Below are 20,825 nucleotides of genomic sequence, written 5' to 3' on the forward strand. Positions count from 1 at the left end.
TGGAGGCTTATTGGACTCACACAACTGGCACCACCGATCCAGCCGCGAGGCCCGAGAGGCCAACACGCATACCAAGTGCAGAGCTGGCGTCGGTTGACTCAGGGCTACACAGCGGACTATAGCCACAATTCCGCCCGAGCACTGGAGAAAGCCAGGCACTATAATATGAACATCCAGATTACCTTGTTACCATAGGTTGACCAGGTGTCTCCCTTTTTGTATCCGTCTGTTCTCTTCTTCCTCCTCTTTCCTATATCCTTCTGTTCCTATACCAGGAGCACTGTATGCTCCATATCTAAAGCCTGTACACAGCAAGAGCACCATTGCTATAGATATTATCACTCAGCCTGCATTTAATGTGTTTTATTAATCCTAATGTTTCAGCTTCGAAACAACAAACGTGTGAGTTATTATAACCAGTAGTTTAAAGTTGCAGTCAGTTTCTAGTACTAGCCTTTAGTACTCACCTGAATTATTACACATGCATAATCTATGATGTCAACTGATCAGCGAATATGCAGACTAAGCCTAAATATTGTTTTAAGCATACACTTTAAAGTCGATTACGTAAGCAGAATATAATAGAACTCATGTGGTCAGACGTTATTGTATAGCCTGTTGTTTAGACTGTATCTAATATGCCAAAATAGTGCAAAGTCCTGTTATATCCTAATCTTACTAAAATTAACACTAAAAATGTGCAAGAACTAATATATACCTTACTGTACTTAATGTTTGAAAAAAGCATGTGGATTGCCTTTGGGGTACGGCATGTACATTCTGTTACATTTATATGCACTACAAAAATAGAATTAAAAAAAAAAAAGATACCATAATAAGAATGCATATAAACCCCCAAAATAAATTATTTCTTTTTTTAAAAAAATGTCTTAATGGGCATTTTTTTGGATAGATGTCATCTACATGGCTTATAAGATGAATATGATAATTATGAAAATTAAAACATTACTTTTTAAAAAATGTATATTCAATAAATCTGTGCTTTGGCTATGTTTCATCTTGATATTGACTTATACTAACCTCTACCCAGTAGGTCATTCCATTTGACTCATCTCTTGACTCTGACTCGAATCAAACCATTCATCAGTAGCTACATAAAAATGTCACGCTGGGAGAATTACGTATTTCATTATAATGATCACTTCATATATAAATTTGACACATATATCTTCCAGAAGGGAACACTCAAGTCCCGTGTGATCAGTTGACGGATTCTGTCTGTTTTACTTAAAGGGTCACTGTTGGCGCTGCAACGGAATCATCTTATTGAAGTAACTATAGGATCTGGAGTCCCATTGTGCCGTCATTACATTCAGCGTTAACCATTTATTATGTTTTAATGCTAAATGAGAGTTCCAAGCAGGCTATCTCCACTTTGCTGTTTGGGCGAATGAGGAAAAGTTTGCCTGAGCAGTAACGGGCGGCTGTGATTGGCTGAGAGTGTAAGCTGACTGCTTTCAGCCTATCACCATGCCCACTGCTGGAATGAACTGATACGGATAGAAAAAGTGTTTAATCGCTGCCTTAGTCATACCTACAGTGGGGCCGCCGGGCTGTGGGTGGCCAGGCCAGGTACCATTATTTAGTGCCAATAATGTCCCTTTAAAGGGACACTTGACAAGTATTTTAAGCCAGCAGGCTTAAGAGTCTGGGCACCTGGCAGGAACAGAGAGCCTCTACAAACCACCAGACCACCAGGGAAGGAAGTGTCCCTCCTCTTTGGACAGACGTATGAGCAGGGAGGAGGAAAAATATTAAAGAAAAAAAAATTAATAAACCACTACTCTCACTATCCCCTCAATAACAGAGCCCCTATCTCACATACACACACTTCATACACTCCACACACAGTATCATTTAAACACTCACACACACTGCATCCACTATACACACACTGCATCCACCATACACACTGCATGCACTATACACACAACATATCCACTAGACACACACACTCACTGCATCCACTGCACACACTACATCCACTATACACACTACGTGCACGATACACACAATATATCCACTAGACACACATGCACACTGCATCCACAAGACACACACTACATCCACTATACACACTGCATGAACTATACACACAATATATCCGCTAGACACAAACACACACTGCATCCACAAGACACACACTACATCTCCTATTCACACATACTTACTCCCTGACACACACATCATCCTTTATATATGCACACTGCATCCTCTACACTCACAACACTCCCAGACACACATACTTTATCCCTTACAAGCACACACAACCAAGGCTAGTTTAAAAGCCCATTGGGCCCGGTGCTGACAATTATGATGGGCCTAATTTCAGAATCTTATCGATAGAAAACACTAAAACAGCGGTACCTCCCAGGTATCATGTATATGGTGGAGGTTCTAAGCTCTCGATTTTATCTCTCAACTAAACCCATATCCCTCAATATCAGCATCCTGTAAAGCATGACATCAGTGGACGGGGTAAAACGAAGACCGCCACTGATACGTATCATGTCACTGTCCAAAGGGATGAACACACCCAGCATGGGGATGGTCAGCCTAGTGTGAAAGCAATTTATTAAGTACAGTTAAACCAAACATCACTGCAGTGAATGATATTGTAGGCTGCTATTACAACGAGTCCTTGTAGATAGCTGACCAATCCCCTTTTTGCTAGATTACTGCCATGAAGTTTACTCTACAATGTAAGCTGTATTGGAGAAAACAGTCCGGTTTGTGATTTACAGGCCTTCTGCTGAGATACAGAGGGACAGAATGGAATGTCAGGAGAGAGAAATATGTCTCTGAAGAATAAACATTCTAGAGTAAAGGTGAGGTAAAGTGGGCCTTGTTGGCTATACATATATAGTCGTGAAGAAAAAGGTTAACCTAGGCGCAGGGCCGGTGCAAGGATTTTTGCCACCCTAGGCAAAAAAATGTTGCCGCCCCCCCATATGTCCTGCCCACAATGTGACATCACAATGCCCCGCCCATATGCTCTGCCATATGGGCCAACGCCAGTCTTCACAAAGTGTCTTTTATCTGAAAAGACAGTGTGTTTACATTAAAAAGCCTACAGGCACAGGCTATAGACACCAGAACCACTGCATTATGCTGTAGTGCTTCTGGTAACTATAGTATCCATTTAATGTGAGGTAAATTAGAGATTAGTGCCACTAATAATATATTGGATTGCCTACTTACCACCAGAAGAGGCTGATGATGGGCTCAGTCTGGCTCCACAGGTCTGGTGTAGAAGAGGCTCTCTGGAGACTGTTTTTAACAGTGCTCACAACAATTAACGAACAGGAAGCAGCTCCATTTTTTAGGGCCCCTTACACAGCTCAAAGTCTGGGCCCCCAGGGGGCATACGCCTACAATGCCCACCCATAAATCCACCTACATGGCCCATCCATGAGTTGGGGATGTTTTATGTGTGCAATTTGTGTAAGGGATGTAGTGTGTTTATAGGGGATGTAGTGTGTGTTTGCGTGTAAGGAATGCATTGTATGTTTCTCTGTGTGTGTGTGTGTGTGTGTGTGTAAGGGGTGCAAGGTTTGTTTCTGTGTATGAAATTGAATGCAGTGTGTGTCTGTAAGGGGTGCATTAATTATGTAAGAGAACGTAAGGGATTTATTGTGTGTTTCGGGTGTGTCTGTGTGTGAGTAGGAATGAATTGTAAGTTTGTGTGTGTGTGTGTGTGTGGGGGGGGGGGGGAATGCATTGTGTATGTGTGTAGTGTAAAAGAGAGGGTTTGTGGGGTAGGATAGGGACTGAGAGGGGAACAGCTCTTTATTTTTGTAAAAAAAATTCATAGTGCTCTCCCCTCCGGTCAATTATTGATTTCCCCTTCCCTTCTGTCCCTCCGTGTTCTCCCCTTCTGTCACTTAGTGCTCTCCCTTGCCCCCTGTCCCTCTGCAGTCCCCCCTTGGTGGTCTTCTCACTCCCCCCTCCCCCCTTAGTGGTCCTCCCTCTCCTAAACCCCTTAGTGGTCCTCCCTCTCCCAAACCCCTTAGTAGACCTTCCCCTACTCCCCCCACCCCCTTAGTGGTAATCTCCCCCCCCTTAGTGGTCCTTACCCTCCTCCCCTCTCCTTAGTAGTCCTCCCTCCTTACCCCCCTTTGGTGGTCCTTCCCCCTCTTAGTGGTCCTCCCTCTCCCAAACCCCTAGTGGACCTCCCCTCCTCCTCCCTTAGTGGTCCTTACCTCCCCACCCCCCGTTCCCCCTGTGTTCCTTCACCCCCCTCCCCCCAGTGGTCTTGACTCACCCCTCCCCTAGTGGTCCTTACCCTCCCCTCCCCTAGTGGTCCTTACTTCCCCCTCCCCTCCCCTAGTGGTCCTTACCCTCCCCTCCCCTAGTGGTCCTTGCTCCCCCCTCCCCTACTGGTCCTTACTTCCCCTCCCCTAGTGGTCCTTACTCCCCCCTCCCCTCCCCTAGTGGTCCTTACCCTCCCCTCCCCTAGTGGTCCTTCCTCCCCCCTCCCCTAGTGGTCCTTACCCTCCCCTTCCCTCCCCTAGTGGTCCTTACACCCCCTCGTGGTCCTTACCCCCCCGTGGTCCTTATCCCCCTGGTCCTTACCCACCCCCAGTGGTCCTTATCCCCCCCAGTGGTCCTTATACCCCCCTTTCCCTCCTAGTGGTCCTTATCCCCCCTCCCTCCCCTAGTGGTCCTTATCCCCCCTCTTCCTCCCTCCCCTAGTGGTCCTTATCCCCCCCCTCCTTCCCTCCCCTAGTGGTCCTTATCCCCCCTCCCTCCCTCCCTCCCCTAGTGGTCCTTATCCCCCCTCTCCCTCCCTCCCCTAGTGGTTCTTATCCCCCCTCTCCCTCCCTCCCCTAGTGGTTCTTATCCCCCCTCTCCCTCCCCTAGTGGTCCTTATCCCCCCTCCCTCCCCTAGTGGTTCTTTCCCCCCTCTCCCTCCCTCCCCTAGTGGTCCTTATCCCCCCTCCCTCCCTCCCCTAGTGGTCCTTATCCCCCCATCCCTCCCTCCCCTAGTGGTTCTTATCCCCCCTCTCCCTCCATCCCCTAGTGTTCCTTATTCCCCCCTCCCTCCCCTAGTGGTCCTTACCCTCCCCTCCCCTAGTGGTCCTTACTTCCCCCTCCCCTCCCCTAGTGGTCCTTACCCTCCCCTCCCCTAGTGGTCCTTGCTCCCCCCTCCCCTACTGGTCCTTACTTTCCCCTCCCCTAGTGGTCCTTACTCCCCCCTCCCCTCCCCTAGTGGTCCTTACCCTCCCCTCCCCTAGTGGTCCTTCCTCCCCCCTCCCCTAGTGGTCCTTACCCTCCCCTTCCCTCCCCAAGTGGTCCTTACACCCCCTCGTGGTCCTTACCCCCCCCCCCCGTGGTCCTTATCCCCCTGGTCCTTACCCACCCCCAGTGGTCCTTATCCCCCCCAGTGGTCCATATACCCCCCTTTCCCTCCTAGTGGTCCTTATCCCCCCTCCCTCCCCTAGTGGTCCTTATCCCCCCTCTCCCTCCCTCCCCTAGTGGTTCTTATCCCCCCTCTCCCTCCCCTAGTGGTCCTTATCCCCCCTCCCTCCCTCCCCTAGTGGTCCTTATCCCCCCATCCCTCCCTCCCCTAGTGGTTCTTATCCCCCCTCTCCCTCCATCCCCTAGTGTTCCATATTCCCCCCTCCCTCCCCTAGTGGTTCTTATCCTCCCCCCTCCATCCCCTAGTGGTCCTTATCCCCCCTCCCTCCCTCCCTTAGTGGTTCTTATCCCCCCTCTCCCTCCCTCCCCTAGTGGTTCTTATCCCCCCTCTCCCTCCCTCCCCTAGTGGTCCTTACCCCCCCTCCCTCCCTCCCCTAGTGGTTCTTATCCTCCCCCTCCCTCCCTCCCCTAGTGGTTCTTATCCCCCCTCTCCCTCCCTCCGTCCCTCCCCTAGTGGTCCTTATCCCCCCTCCCTCCCTCCCCCAGTGGTTCTTATCCCCCCCCTCCCTCCCCTAGTGGTCCTTACCCTCCCCTCCTGCCCATGTAGCATGGCCGGGCGGCGCAGAAAGCGGGACAGGAACCTCTGTTTCCTGTTCCCGGCCGCCGGCGGACTGAAAGGAAGCGCTCAATATGCACCGTATCATGCTTTAATCAGTGCATATTTTATATTCATTAAACAGTTTGTTAAATGCTAATGTTATACTGTATTTTAAAGGCAAATGTTCTAGCACACATCCATATGAATATGTAAAGAATTTGGATTTATCAAGGAGTTTCCTTAATCCTTTGGGATTAATTGTAAAGTGAGTTTTTTTTCCCCCATTATTTTTCTTTTCGAAAGGTTTTGGATTCTAGCATATGTTGGCATCACAACTGCTGGACCCAAAGGAATATGGCTTTGTAAGGCAACGTACACACATCATTACATCACATGTGCCATGTTAACAACTGACTTGGAAGGATTTAGCTACATTTGGTAGAGATGTACTTTCCCAACTCATTTGTTTTATTTTTTAAGTCTGTTGTCAAGTCGTCACAACATGCCGTTTAATAAATAAGCACCCGGGTCAAAGTCAAATTAGTTTTAGGATCTTAAACTGAATTATTCCACTTTCACATATTTGACATGTTTATGACATCGTGATATGCAAATGAGCCAGTTCTTGAGATTTTGAATAATGGATTAATATTACAAACTGTCACGACACGCTGTTATGAAAAATACTTGGAAATAAATATTGCAGCTTGTAAAACACATTTTTGCCCCTTTTCCACTTACACGGGTGTTTTGATATTTATGGTATGTCTCGGCAAATCTTTTATGTCTCTAAGATGTTCTATATATCATACTCATAGCTGTACCTCACCGGTAAAAAGAGAATGCTTTTATTTTTATTTACACTTTATAGTGCCAGTTGCTGAATTTAACATCCCTGTAATATTAATTCATCATTCCGGGGGATTTCACAATCTTGAAATGGTTTGATTAGAAGTCATTTGCAAACATTCCACTTTCATTGATCTCATAAACTTTGTTTACTGCAAATTAAAAAGGAACAAGAATAATAGTGATTTATGTCAACAGAATCTGTAGTTTGTTTAGGCATTGTAGGTGCAATGCACACAGGTGGCTGGGAGGAACATAACATCCCAGATTCATTTAAGTTTGTTGGCTGAGAGTGATAGGTGTGCAGTCATAGTTAAATACATTACTTACTCAGGAAAATATCTGCAGGATGTCAAACAGCAGATATAATCAGTGTAGATAGCGCTAAACGGCAGGAGATTAATGTTAGATACATTCTTTAGGGTTCTAAATGGTGTATTCACAGGACCTATTTAGAATAACAGGTACACAATATACATCAAACTAGAGCACACTAATGTCATTATGCAAAAAATATTTATTGATACAAAATATAGCAGCACTATTAAAATGCATAGCATAAATGTAACAACACCATAGTGTACAATGACATGTTCAAATTATACAATATAGATAAATATGCAAACATTGCAAACTAAATGTAAGCCATAAACCCACGTTCCAAGTTCCAACAATTCGACTTGATGCCTTCTCCAGGTGATCTCAATCTATCTCTTCATTGTCTGCCATATTTATACCCCTTTTACAAGTGAGAATATTGTTAAAATTAAAAGGGAGGGACCTGCGTAAACCGGCCATTATAGTGTGCACACATAGAAACATTGAATGTGACAACAGATAAGAACCATTCGGCCCATCTAGTTTTCCCTATTTTCTAAATACTTTCATTAGTCCCTGGCCTTATCTTATATCTAGGATAGCCTTATGCCTATCCCACGTATGCTTAAACTCCCTCACTGTGTTAACCTCTACCACTTCAGCTGGAAGGCTATTCCATGCATCCACTACCCTCTCAGTAAAGTAATACTTCCTGATATTATTTTTAAACCTTTGCCCCTCTAATTAAGACTATGTCCTCTTGTTGTGGTAGTTTTTCTTCTTTTAAATATAGTCTCCTCCTTTACTGTGTTGATTCCCTTTATGTATTTAAATGTTTCTATCATATCCCCCCTGTCTCGTCTTTCCTCCAAGCTATACATGTTAAGTTCCTTTAACCTTTCCTGGTAAGTTTTATCCTGCAATCCATGAACCAGGTTAGTAACCCTTTTCTGAACTCTTTCTATCCTTCTGGAGAAACGGTCTCCTGTACTGCGTACAATACTCAAGTGAGGTCTCACCAGTGTTCTGCACAATGGCATGAGCACTTCCCTCTTTCTACTGCTAATACCTCTCCCCATACAACAAGCATTCTGCTAGCATTTCCCGCTGCTCTATTACATTGTCTGCCTACCTTTAAGTCATCAGAAATAATTACCCCTAAATCCCTTTCCTGAGATGTTGAGGTTAGGAATCTATTAAATATTCTGTACTCTGCCCTTGGGTTTTTTTTTTTTTTAAATCTTTCTTTTATTAAGGCATTTATGAGGGGTACAAGATAAGGAAAGGGAAATGCATATGTAGTACATATCTTTAACGTGATTACATTAAGACATTGTTAGTTACATTTCTAGAAAGGTGATGCCTTGTTTTTATTTTTTACGAGTCGTTCAGTGGAGACGATTTTAAGCAAGCTAGAAATAGATGCAATACAGCGAGTAAAAGCTTTACATTAAAGAGTATTATCATGTGGAGCATCGTTAAGGTAGGTGATTCAAGCTAAGACTGAGCCGTGGAGGCCAAGATAGCAACACGTTAAACTGAGACCGCATTATTAAGACAGTTGTATTGTTTAGTTATGCTAACAAATAACAGGTAGGTCAATACATTTGTTATGGTACTTTTTCAGTAAACCAAAATGTTTAAGTGTCTATCTGTTCCTGTCCAAATTAAAGAGAATTGAATTGCGTATATACGCTGAAGTAATTCAGTCTGACACACGGAGTTCAGGTTAAAATAACTTCGAGGAAATTTATTGGCAAGTGCAGAATCAACGGGCGCGCAGGCCCTTTTAAGAGACATTTTCGTCATCATTGATTATCAAGATATCAGTGAATAAACATCATTAATTGGATTAATTGTTAAGTGTCTGGGTTAGTGTCCACCTATCAATATAATTAATTGGATCAAAAGCTAAGTGGTTAGTTCCGTGTCCACCCACCAAGAGGTGGTACTTTTTCGGACACGGGTGGGGGACAAGGGGTCTTGAGCGTCATTTTACTCGGTCGGTGATGTCAAATCTCGTGGTTAGGTGCAAGGTCTCTTATGAATAGAACATTTCATTACTACTGTGTTCTCATGGCCTTTAAATTATATTATGTTGCGAGTTAGAGGAAATTCAACAGTTCCTGGGTTAGTCATATCCTTATGGAGAATACTGTCCTTGTCTATTGTATTAGATGTGCTGAGAAATTCTGTCATGTAATGTAGTTTTCATATGAAGAAGTCAGGTTATGAGGACAAAATGGAGGATTTGTCACAGTATCAGGTTAATACAGAGTTAGAGCAGCAATTCAATATAAATACAATAAGATTTTTTTTAATAATTCTACATCAGTCCCCCCTATGAAATGTTAGATTCTAAGAGATAAAAACTTTATTTGTTAATACCAGAAGACGTGTTAGCCCAAAGGCACAGAAACCCCGTGGCCGCTAGCTAGGTGTTAATGCAAAGTGCAAGTCTGTCCCTATTTTCTGACCCTACTAGGCTAGCTCATCTGTCAGTATGGCTCTCGAACACTTCACACCCAAGGGTATCCCATGGCAGCTAACCCACCACTTCTCCACATGGGGCCTTTACCATTCACCGACAGATGCTGTCCCTAATCTAGTCCCTTCCTAGAACTCTCGCACTTTATCATCAAAAGGGATGGATTGCAGCGGCAAACAGGGTGAGTTGAGATCCTGGAAATCTTGGTCATCAACATCAAGTAGTGTGAAAGTGGGTGCCGCTTGGTCAATAGTCTTCGTGAGAGCTTTCCTCAGGCAGGGGAAGACACAACAAAAGAGAAGAGCAAAGATAAAAAGAGAAATTAGTATTGCCATACCAATATGCATTAAAGCCTTTTTCCAACCCGTCATCCAACCAAACCATCTGTCCCAGGGATCTTTTATCCCAGAATTCCTTTTTAATTCTTCTGAGAGGTCATTTAATTTTGCTATGGCTAATGTAACTTTACCATTAGGACCTGTGTTTTCTGGGATGTAGGTACAACATGTCATGGTGTCGGGCAAAATTTTACATACCCCTCCTTTTTCGGCTAGGATCATATCCAGGGCTATTCTATTTTGGAAGGCCATTTGGGATGTTGCCTGCAACTGTTCGGCTAATCCCTGGAGGGCATCTCTGGTGTAATTAACAAAACGCTGTTGATTGTAATAAATGTAGTTTATCCAATTTAAGTTCTTGTTTGCAGTAACTATGGTAAAAATTGATTCAAATCCTGCAGCAACTTCATCTCTTGCTTTAAATTCATTGGGTACCCCCCTAGGCACCCCAATGGCATCAATGTAAATGTGAGGGTCAAAACTTCCTTTTACTGGGGCTTCACGCTTGGCCTTAGTGTGGCTGGACTCATGGGTGTTGGTGTGTGTGTCAGAAATAATGTGTATAGGCATAATGGCCTTGGCCAATGTACACTCCCCCCACCACTCTGTGTCCATTCTGGATCTTAACTGTAAATCCCCACACAACCAGTAAATATCTCCCAGTGACCTAGTGTGCTGCTGCAGCAAACGTACAGGAACAGTTCTATATGTAGTACAATAACCTGCGGGAAAGTTACCCACAAATTTACCAATCCCATCATGTTTGACATAGCAAGTGTAATTACCTTTATATACGGTAACACCATGAGGAGGTCTTACATTTTTGGCTATAAGAGGATACTCCGCTGTCCATGCTTGACATTGAGACCTGTTGAAATTATATTGGTAGGCAAAGAGACTTAAAATGCAATTTTCTTCATTTACTGGCAGAGTTAAAGGTACAGTGCCCAGATGAGGCCGGGCACCACCACACACATAGCATGCGGTTCGGTTATGTTTGTTGGCATTATATTTCATCCATTCTAACCATAGGTTAACATCATTAAAACCTGTTTCAGCGGCCATAGTATCTTCAAAGGTGGGGTTAGCAATGGCCATCATGTCCTTAAAGGACTGGATGTGTGGTTTTAATGGGTTTGTGACCATATGAGTAGCTCCTCGCCACTCAGGGGAATTACACATATCTTTAAGGTAGAAATGCCCTAATTTAGTATAGGAACCCTTTTTCCAGTACATTCCCAATACATACTGGTCTGCATCTGTTGGGCTTGGATGCTCAACATTAAGAATTAATTTCATTGGTGTGCCTCCTCCAGGCTTTCTCAGAGTCATTCTTTGAAGGAGGGACCTACCATGATCATCTACTTTAGATAAGGCACTTTTTGGCTTGTAGCCCCAGGAAGGCCCGGCATTCCATCCCGCCGCCCCCCAATGGCCACAATCATGCCCCCATTGTTTGTCAACTACACAAACATATGGATCTTTTACATGAGGGATATCTCTATAGATATTCTGGATTTGTGTTGTAGTGAATGGGCATTCTACGATGTCACAATAATCAAAGGTATAGGTAGCCACACGGGTACATGATGAATTATACCAGAAGGTGTACCCACTAGCATCTTTAGTGATGGCTACTTGCTGGGCCTTAATTAAACTAATTAAGGAGACAATGTACCAGAGGTACATGGTTGTGCGGTATCTGCTTCCTCTGGGGCAGGAGACTTCTTGCAGTGGGAAGCGTGGATCCAATGTGGCCTGCCGGCCAATTTGACGGAAGTTGCGGTGATCAGGAGAACTTGGAATGGCCCGTCAAATCTTGGTTCCAGGGAGCTTTTCCGCACGAACTTCTTAACCAGAACCCAATCTCCGGGAAGCAGGTTATGGGTACCTGTATTCAGATCAGGATCTGGAATTGAAGAGAAAACTTGGGCATGTATTTTGTTCAAGGCACTTGCAAGTTCAGTTACATAGTCTACTAAAACATCTGATTGAAGCTGTAACTGCTGTGGATAATAACAACCTAGCCTGGGTGCTGTCCCAAATAGAATTTCATATGGGGATAACGAGTGTTTCCCTCTAGGTGTGTGCCTAACGCTGAACAAAGCTATTGACAGACTTTCTGGCCAGGGCATTTTTGTTTCTTGTGACATTTTTAACATTCTGGCTTTTAGAGTGCCATTCATGCGCTCTACTTTACCACTACTTTGTGGGTGGTAAGGGGTGTGGAAGGCTAGGGTCACTCCCAGAGCAGTCCAAATTTCTTTAGTCACTGTTGCTGTAAAGGCTGGGCCTTGATCACTTTCAATGACTTCTGGAAGTCCAAATCTACATACAATGTCTGTAAGTAGGCGTCTTGCGGTTGTTTTTGCAGTGATATTGGCTACAGGGTAGGCTTCTGGCCAGCCTGAGAACATATCCACCATTACTAGTGCATATTCATGAGACCCACTCTTGGGCATTTGGATATGATCAATTTGAATTCTCTGGAATGGGTACATGGGTTTTGCCAGGTGCTTTGCAGGCACCTTGATTGGTCTTCCTGGATTACATTTTGCACAAATGACACAGGCCCTGCAGAAGCTGTTGATCAGGGTTGTGATTCCAGGTGCTTCATAATATTTTTGAATGAGGGCGGCCATCAGGTCTTTTGACAGATGTGCAGGCCCATGGGCCCATTGGACAACTGCTGGGTATAAGCTTCTTGGAAGGCAAAATTTAGAATTGTTGTAGTAAATTCCGTCCTTTAGGACAGCTCCTTTCTTCTTCCATTTCTGGATTTCTTCAGGGGTAATTATAGCTTGTTGTTCTCGTAGAATTCTTAGGTCAGTAGGAAGAGTTTGTAAGGTAAAGATAGGAACTTCTTCTTCTTGACCGGACACTTCTTCATCCACTTCCTGCAAATCTCTGGCTGCTTGCTCATTGGATATATCTAATTGCAGCATCAAAGGTATGGAGCACAGGGCTGAAGTGTCAGAAACAGATAGAGGTGTAGACATTTCTACCTGTCCATCTGGAGTGAAGGTTATAGACGCCTGCAGGCGTGAAAGGACATCAGCGCCTAACAGGTTAATTGGGCATGTGGAGGAAACTACAAAACGAGCAAGTAAGCTTGTGCCAACCCGCAGAGGGGTTGTTAGAGGACTGTGTCTTGGTTGGCCATCCACTCCAACACAGGAGACATCAATACTTGACAAGAAAGATGGGTCTGGCAGGTCTTGTTCTCTGAGAACACTTCGGGCTGCGCCTGTGTCAATAAGAAATGTGGTAGGTTGGCCTTCAATGGGTAAAGTTACTGTGGCAAGTGGCCCCCCTCCCTTATCCCCTGTAAACACTGCCATGACAGGGGTTAATGACACAGGTTTGCCAATTTCCTAATCATCATCTGGTTCCTCAACAATTGGAACCGTTTTCATGGTCTTAGGGGCCGGGGTAGGCTTGGGAAACTTTTTGGGCTCCCCCGGTTCCCTTTTGGGTTCTGGACAGTCACTTCTGTAGTGTCCCTTAGCCCCACAATTAAAACATGATACGTCCTCTAACTTGACACCCTTGGTGCCAGGGGTGATGGGGGTGGCACGGGCCACCATGAGAGGAGCTGAATTGGGTCTTCTGGGGGTTTGGGCAGATTCCAAACCTCTAGCAACTAGGAGTAACGTATCTAGGGGAACAACCTTGTATTCAGGGCGTGCAGCAATGATTCCCTTGCGTATGGAATCTTTAACACCTTGGACAAACGCACCTGATAGCATTTGTGAATGAATTTTGTCAGTGAGATCAAATCCCAAATCTGTAAACATTTGATATAATCTTGCATGAAACCTTTCCACTGATTCTCCTTTGTCTTGCACAACATCAGTAAGGCCAGCAGCTTGATCTGCAAGTTTATCCTTAGCCCAATCTCTCAATTGATTGCAAAAGGTTACTCCGGAGGGATAATCAACATCACTTGTAAGCAGATCTGTACTGAGGTGGCGGGCCATGCTGGGCCAATATGCATCCCCTGCTTTAATAGCACAAATGCTCAGTAGGTCACGCCAGGCGGCGGAATAAGTCTTTTGTATCTGAACTATCCCTCGGTAAAAAGGCATAGGCTGTTTCTCTGGGTCAGGGAGAGATTTCATTAAAGCACTAGCTTGTGTGGGGTTAAAAGCGACATATTTAGGAGGGGCCTGTTCTCCCCGACCCTGATGGCCGAAGGGATCTTCAATAGAACGGTGGGCTCTCGCAGCCTCCATTGAAACCTGGGACAGCCTGTCATCCTCTCCCTCATCTAGCTCTATTATCTGGGACCTTCTGCGTGAGGGGATCACCTGAGGAGACAGGGCCGGGGGATAGGAGGGAGCTCCGGAGGCGGGAGTTGCCATTGGGTCATAATCTTGGGACCGGTAATCACCGGGAAGCACCGGCATCAGGGGTGCTGAATGGCTGGGGGCCGCCATATTGGAGGCGGGGAAGGAAGTTGCATTGGGGTTAAGGGAAGATGTGGCGGCCATGTTGGATGTGGGCACATCCGGGGCAGACTGAACCGGACTGGGCATGACCGGAACCTGGGGAGTGGCTTGGGGAAAGGGGTATGGCCAGTGAGGATAGGGGTATGGGAAGGGGTATGGCCAGGCCATTTGGGTGGGAGTTGGGGCGGAACCTGGAGTGGGCAGTGAGGTTGGGGAGGGATTAGCAGAGGGGGTGGGAAACTGGGCTGTGGTCGGGGCGGGCGAGGGAGAGGGTGGGGAAGAGTCAGTAAAGGTGCCTGGAGGAGGAGGAGCCGGAGTGGGATCAGCAAGATTGACAGTGGCAGGAGAGGAGGGGTTAGTGAACTGGGCAGATGCAGATGGGAGGGTAGGATTATCTACGGAGACAAAGTGTGAGGAAGGAATGGCAGATGAGATGTTAGCATTAGACACAGAAGGTGGCTTGGGGATGGATGAGGATGATGGGAATGTTAGGGAAGGAGAAGGGGAAAAGTAGGATCCATCAGAATTTAGGACCGGGCAAACGGGAGAGGTGACGGGATGGGGATTGGGAGGATTGGGAGTGGGACACATAGTCAGCTGGCAATCTCCCATTGCTGACTGGACCTTTGGGATAGACATCCCCCGGGCGCCATTTTGGGGCGCTGGCTGAGGAAGAGCCCCAGCAACACAATTATTATGGTACACAAACAATTTCACACCCTTGTGAATTATTTCTTCCTCAACCCAACCTTCTTGCTGAATAGCCTTTGCTACTCTGTACCATGCTTCAGCTGTTTTTAATAAATTATAATTTGCAAGCTTGCCTTTCTTTTCCATCAACAATCTACGCCAACTTTCTGGTTGTAATCTACCACATGTCGGTACAGCTATTTTACAAACTTTTGCAATCTTTTCAACACCTTTAACCATCTCCTCACCCTCTCTGTCATCAACTAAATCACATGCTAACCAGCCCTTACTGGGCTTACCTAAATCCTGCCCCATAATCCCTTCTCCCCTACACCAGCGTCCCAGATATAGGGAAAGATAAGGAAAATTGAACCGGAACGTCTACAATGCTCGACTGCCACCTGAGAATCGTGGGTCTTTCTCAAGTGCGTCTTCCCAAAACGTAGACTAGTCACTGAATCCGCCTACCCGGGGTGGTAGACACGGATTGGAGCGAGGTGAGAAGTGTGTGACCAATCACTTCTCTATTAAGAGGAATGGGAGTGGATAGTACAATAGTACAGGAAGTGTAGAAGAGGTAAAGAGTAAGGGAAGAAAAATCCTTAGAGACAGATACAGGAGTTTAAATGACTCCACATTAAACAAACAAGACAACAGTACAGTTGAAATACAGTGCATGCATCACAGTTCAAATGAAATCAACAGTAATCCCTTTCCTTCTACATGTGCTTACTCCAAAGTCACCTTTCTCAACCTCGTAGTGTCCCCGCTCGGGGAATGACTTCCTCAAGTCTCACTACCAGCGGCCAAGGATAACAGCTAACACCGGTCCGAAATCCTTTCTAGCCTCCCTCGTTACAGCAGTCCACTTAAAGTGGCCACGCCACCCTCACTCCCGTAGTGCCCTTATAAAACCCACTCTATAAGTCTCACTACCACGTGATGCGGAAAACAAGCAATGCCTGCCTGAATCCCCCCAGGAAACTGAGTCCCCTGCCACAAGGCTAAGTCTCCTATCACAGTTAAAATAATCAGTGGACCTTCAACTCAACTAGAGCCGAAGGGTCCGGGTCAGGACGTCCCCAACTCAACTAGAGCTGGATGGTCCGGGTCAGGACGTCCCCAACTCAACTAGAGCTGGATGGTCCGAAAGCACACAGTGAAGCTAGCTAGGCTATCAAAGTGACACAAAATTGGATCACAGGAAACTATGATTCTACACAGATCCCACAATTCCACAAACTTCTTTTTCCTTACAGCCACAGCCACGAGGCTCCTAAAAGAAGTAAACAGGCAAAGAAGACCCCCAGGAACACATTCACAGGTCAACCCCCCTTTTTCCCTACAGCCACAAACACGTGGCTCCTAAAAGGAGTAAAACAGGCAACAGGACCCCAGGCAAATCCCCCGGGTCCACCCCCCCCTTTATCCCAAAAAGGGGAAAACAGACAAACACAGGACCCTCAAGCAAACTACCACGGGTCCACCCCCCTTTATCCCAAAAAGGGGAAACAAATAAACATTCAGCCCGGGCAACCAAACTAGACACACCCAGGCAACAGATAGACTAAATGCAGGTAACAAATGGGTAATAAGACTCCGGGCAAGATATTACCTGTCTTTGATGTCCTCCCGGGAAGCAGTCACAGACACGTGGACGGGTCAATCAAAGGGGCCGGAACGTACCGGTGGCTCTGCAGAAGTCTCTACCGTGTAACTGGAGGTGATCAGTCTCCCTTTCCTTCCCCCTGGATTCCTCCGTCCACCCTTGTCTTCCTTAGGACGGCTCACCGGCCAGACATAGCCCGGAGTCCCTGTTCGGGCGCCAAAGTTGTTATGGTACTTTTTCAGTAAACCAAAATGTTTAAGTGTCTATCTGTTCCTGTCCAAATTAAAGAGAATTGAATTGCGTATATACGCTGAAGTAATTCAGTCTGACACACGGAGTTCAGGTTAAAATAACTTCGAGGAAATTTATTGGCAAGTGCAGAATCAACGGGCGCGCAGGCCCTTTTAAGAGACATTTTCGTCATCATTGATTATCAAGATATCAGTGAATAAACATCATTAATTGGATTAATTGTTAAGTGTCTGGGTTAGTGTCCACCTATCAATATAATTAATTGGATCAAAAGCTAAGTGGTTAGTTCCGTGTCCACCCACCAAGAGGTGGTACTTTTTCGGACACGGGTGGGGGACAAGGGGTCTTGAGCGTCATTTTACTCGGTCGGTGATGTCAAATCTCGTGGTTAGGTGCAAGGTCTCTTATGAATAGAACATTTCATTACTACTGTGTTCTCATGGCCTTTAAATTATATTATGTTGCGAGTTAGAGGAAATTCAACAGTTCCTGGGTTAGTCATATCCTTATGGAGAATACTGTCCTTGTCTATTGTATTAGATGTGCTGAGAAATTCTGTCATGTAATGTAGTTTTCATATGAAGAAGTCAGGTTATGAGGACAAAATGGAGGATTTGTCACAGTATCAGGTTAATACAGAGTTAGAGCAGCAATTCAATATAAATACAATAAGATTTTTTTTAATAATTCTACATCACATTGTACAATATGCCACTTAGTGTCTCGTGCAGCTAAGCCTAGATATGATGTTTAACAGCCTATGTCAGCCAGACCGGGATTGAGGGCTTATATAGGTTCCAGCAGCCTATTTACAAGCCGGTTTGCCAGTGAGGGTACCGCTCGAGTGGCCTATGGTTATTGCACTGCATGGTGGTAATTAGCACTAGGATGCATGTGGGCTATGAGCCTAACAGAATACACAAGCATAGTTGCACTAGTGAGAGCAGCAAGCAGCTAAAAAATATCGCTGGGCAGGACTGGCTAAAGGGTATACATGAGTCATTGGACATATTGAGGAGACATGTATTACATCGCTGAAATATAGGACAGTATGCATGGTAACTGCCTGGATTAATAATGTCCCGTCTGTTACTACATATTGTCCAGTGGAATATGCCTGCTGTGCTCCGGGGTATATAGGTTCTGTCCGCTGAACCATGGATCGAGTGTGGTCAGGCTGTCAGGCAGTCCAAAGCAGCCCATAGACAGGTTCCTGTAGGCGGTATCAGGGTTGTGTGGCCCAGAACATGGGTAAGCTTTTAGGGAGTCCATTGATGGTGGTCGGTGTGTCCGGTCATCTCGTTCATATCTCACGCCGGGTGTGCCGTGATGCCTCAGCTGCTTGGTCGTAGGATTTCCCGGCGTTGTGACAGTGCCAGCACCATGGGTCACCAGCCTTCGGCCTGGGGCCTTCGCAGGCGCTCGCACCCTTGCGCCATTGATCCCATCAACAGGATCGTGGGCCCCGGGTTCCGCCGGATTGCGGTCTGTCCCCGGGGGATATGGCAGGCTGTAGAGGGGATCCTCTTGGTGAGCGCCCAGCCCAGAAGAGGGGTGTGTGGTCCCACAGGTAGCTCCGTCTACAGGAGTAGAGTGATGCGTTTCGGTGAGTTACCGGATTTAAGTGTTGCTGTACGGTATGGGTCACCACAGGTTTGCAGCTTTGTATTCCATGCTGGGTCCTGTCTGCAGTCTGCCTCAGGGTCTGCCGGTCTGGCCCCGCACACGTGGCCGCCGCCATTTTGACTGCGGGTCTCAGGCCTTCTTGGTGATCAAGTAGTGCCTCCGAGAGTGGTCGTGAGGCTTGGACCGGGATCACCCCCCCGGTCCGGTGGGGGGGGAACAGGACCGGACCAGCCGATGTGCTATGCGCATGTTCGGCTCCGTCGGGCAGGATAGCGAGGTGGCGGCCGTCCACCTCACTCACCGCCAGGTCGGGTCCCGCTTGGTGCTGCAGGGATCCCGCCTCCGGGGGACTGGAACTCCAAGAGCGAGCCTCACCTCGACTTTGGTAGCCCGCATACGTTACGAATCAAGGTTGTTGGTCGCTGGGTGCCTTGTAAATCGCGGGTTATAGCGTATTTGTTTCTCAGTCTGCAGGAGCTGTTCTTCCCTGCGACCGCTCGGCTCGGCGGCCCGGCCCCGCCCCCTGCCCTTGGGTTTTTACGTCCAAGATGCATTATCGTGAACTTAAATTAAATGTCAGTTGCCACAACTCTGACCATTTTTCTAGTTTACCTAAATCATTTGCCATTTGGCTTATCTCTCCTGGAACATCAACCCTGTTACATATCTTAGTATCATCAGCAAAAATACATACCTTACCATCAAGACCTTCTGCAATATCACTAATAAAAATATTAAAGAGAATGGGTCCAAGTACAGATCCCTGAGGTACCCCACTGGTGACAAGCCCAAGCTTCGAATATACTCCATTGACTACAACCCTCTGTTGCCTGTCACTCAGCCACTGCCTTACCCATTTAACAATATTGGAATCCAAACTTAAAGATTGCAGTTTATTGATAAGCCTTCTATGTGCAACAGTGTCAAAAGCCTTACTGAAGTCTAGGTAAGCAATGTCTACTGCACCACCATGATCTATTATTTTAGTTACCCAATCCAAAAAATCAATAAGATTAGTTGAGCATGATCTTCCTGATCTCCACACGTCCTGGTTTTGTGCCTGACAGCCGGGGATACGGAGCAATCCTACAGCCAAAAAGTATATCCCATTCTGTAATGCATACTGATGCGGATGCGCGTGGCCAAAAAGTTAAAGTGCAGATTTGATTACAGCAAGCCTATGAGGTCAAAAACAGATGCGAACAGATTATTTAATCATCAATCCAGAGTTGTAATGGCAATCAGAGTCCTACAAAGGGACACTCCAGACCCCTAAAGTAATTTATCTTGCTGAAATGCTTTACGTGTGAGGAGTTCTCTTTTTTAAATTTACAAAAAGTGCAATATTTCAATAGAAATTGGTCCTTTTACAAATTAACTTTCTTACATCCCACTGGCTGTCAATCAGACAACCGGTCCTGTTACTTCCTGCATTGTTTGGCTCAGTGGAGATAAACTCAAGAGGCAGCAATTGCTCAGAGCACCTGTCTTGCAAAGACTTCTCATTGAGCTGCATTGGGAAGTCTGTGATTGGACAGCCACAGAAAGTATGGGCGGGGTTAGAAGACAAGTTTTTAGATATACCTCCAAAAATAAACATTTATAATTAAATTCATGTATGTTGTCATTCGGGGAATAACTACTAAACAGTAATTTTTTTCCTTTATTTGGGCACTCGAGTGTCCATTTAACAGAAGTCAAAACTTGTGATTACTGGCGTTTGAAAGCCAGTTCGGCCATATGCAAATATAAAGAACATTTCTCAAAACCTTCTTCTTGACCAAAGACTGATAGGTAACAATTTATAGCATAAATATTGGGTGCAACAATCAAATGGACTAGCAGGTTCCATTATGTTACTTCTAAGCAATTAATATATTCTGAATGAAGAAGACACGAAAATAAAGCCAGTCAATTCCTTCCAAATTGCCAGATAATCTTTCTAGGAAATGAACCTCTGGGTCTATACACTGTGAGTGCTGATTGGAATAACAGAAGTCAAAACTTGTGATTACTGGCGTTTGGAAGCCAGTTTGGCCATATGCAAATATAAAGAACATTTCTCAAAACCTTCTTCTTGACCAAAGACTGATAGGTAACAATTTATAGCATAAATATTGGGTGCAACAATCAAATGGACTAGCAGGTTCCATTATGTTACTTCTAAGCAATTAATATATTCTGAATGAAGAAGACACGAAAATAAAGCCAGTCAATTCCTTCC

Source organism: Pelobates fuscus, chromosome 4, assembly GCF_036172605.1.
Source record: "Pelobates fuscus isolate aPelFus1 chromosome 4, aPelFus1.pri, whole genome shotgun sequence".
In the NCBI taxonomy this organism is placed as follows: Eukaryota; Metazoa; Chordata; class Amphibia; order Anura; family Pelobatidae; genus Pelobates; species Pelobates fuscus.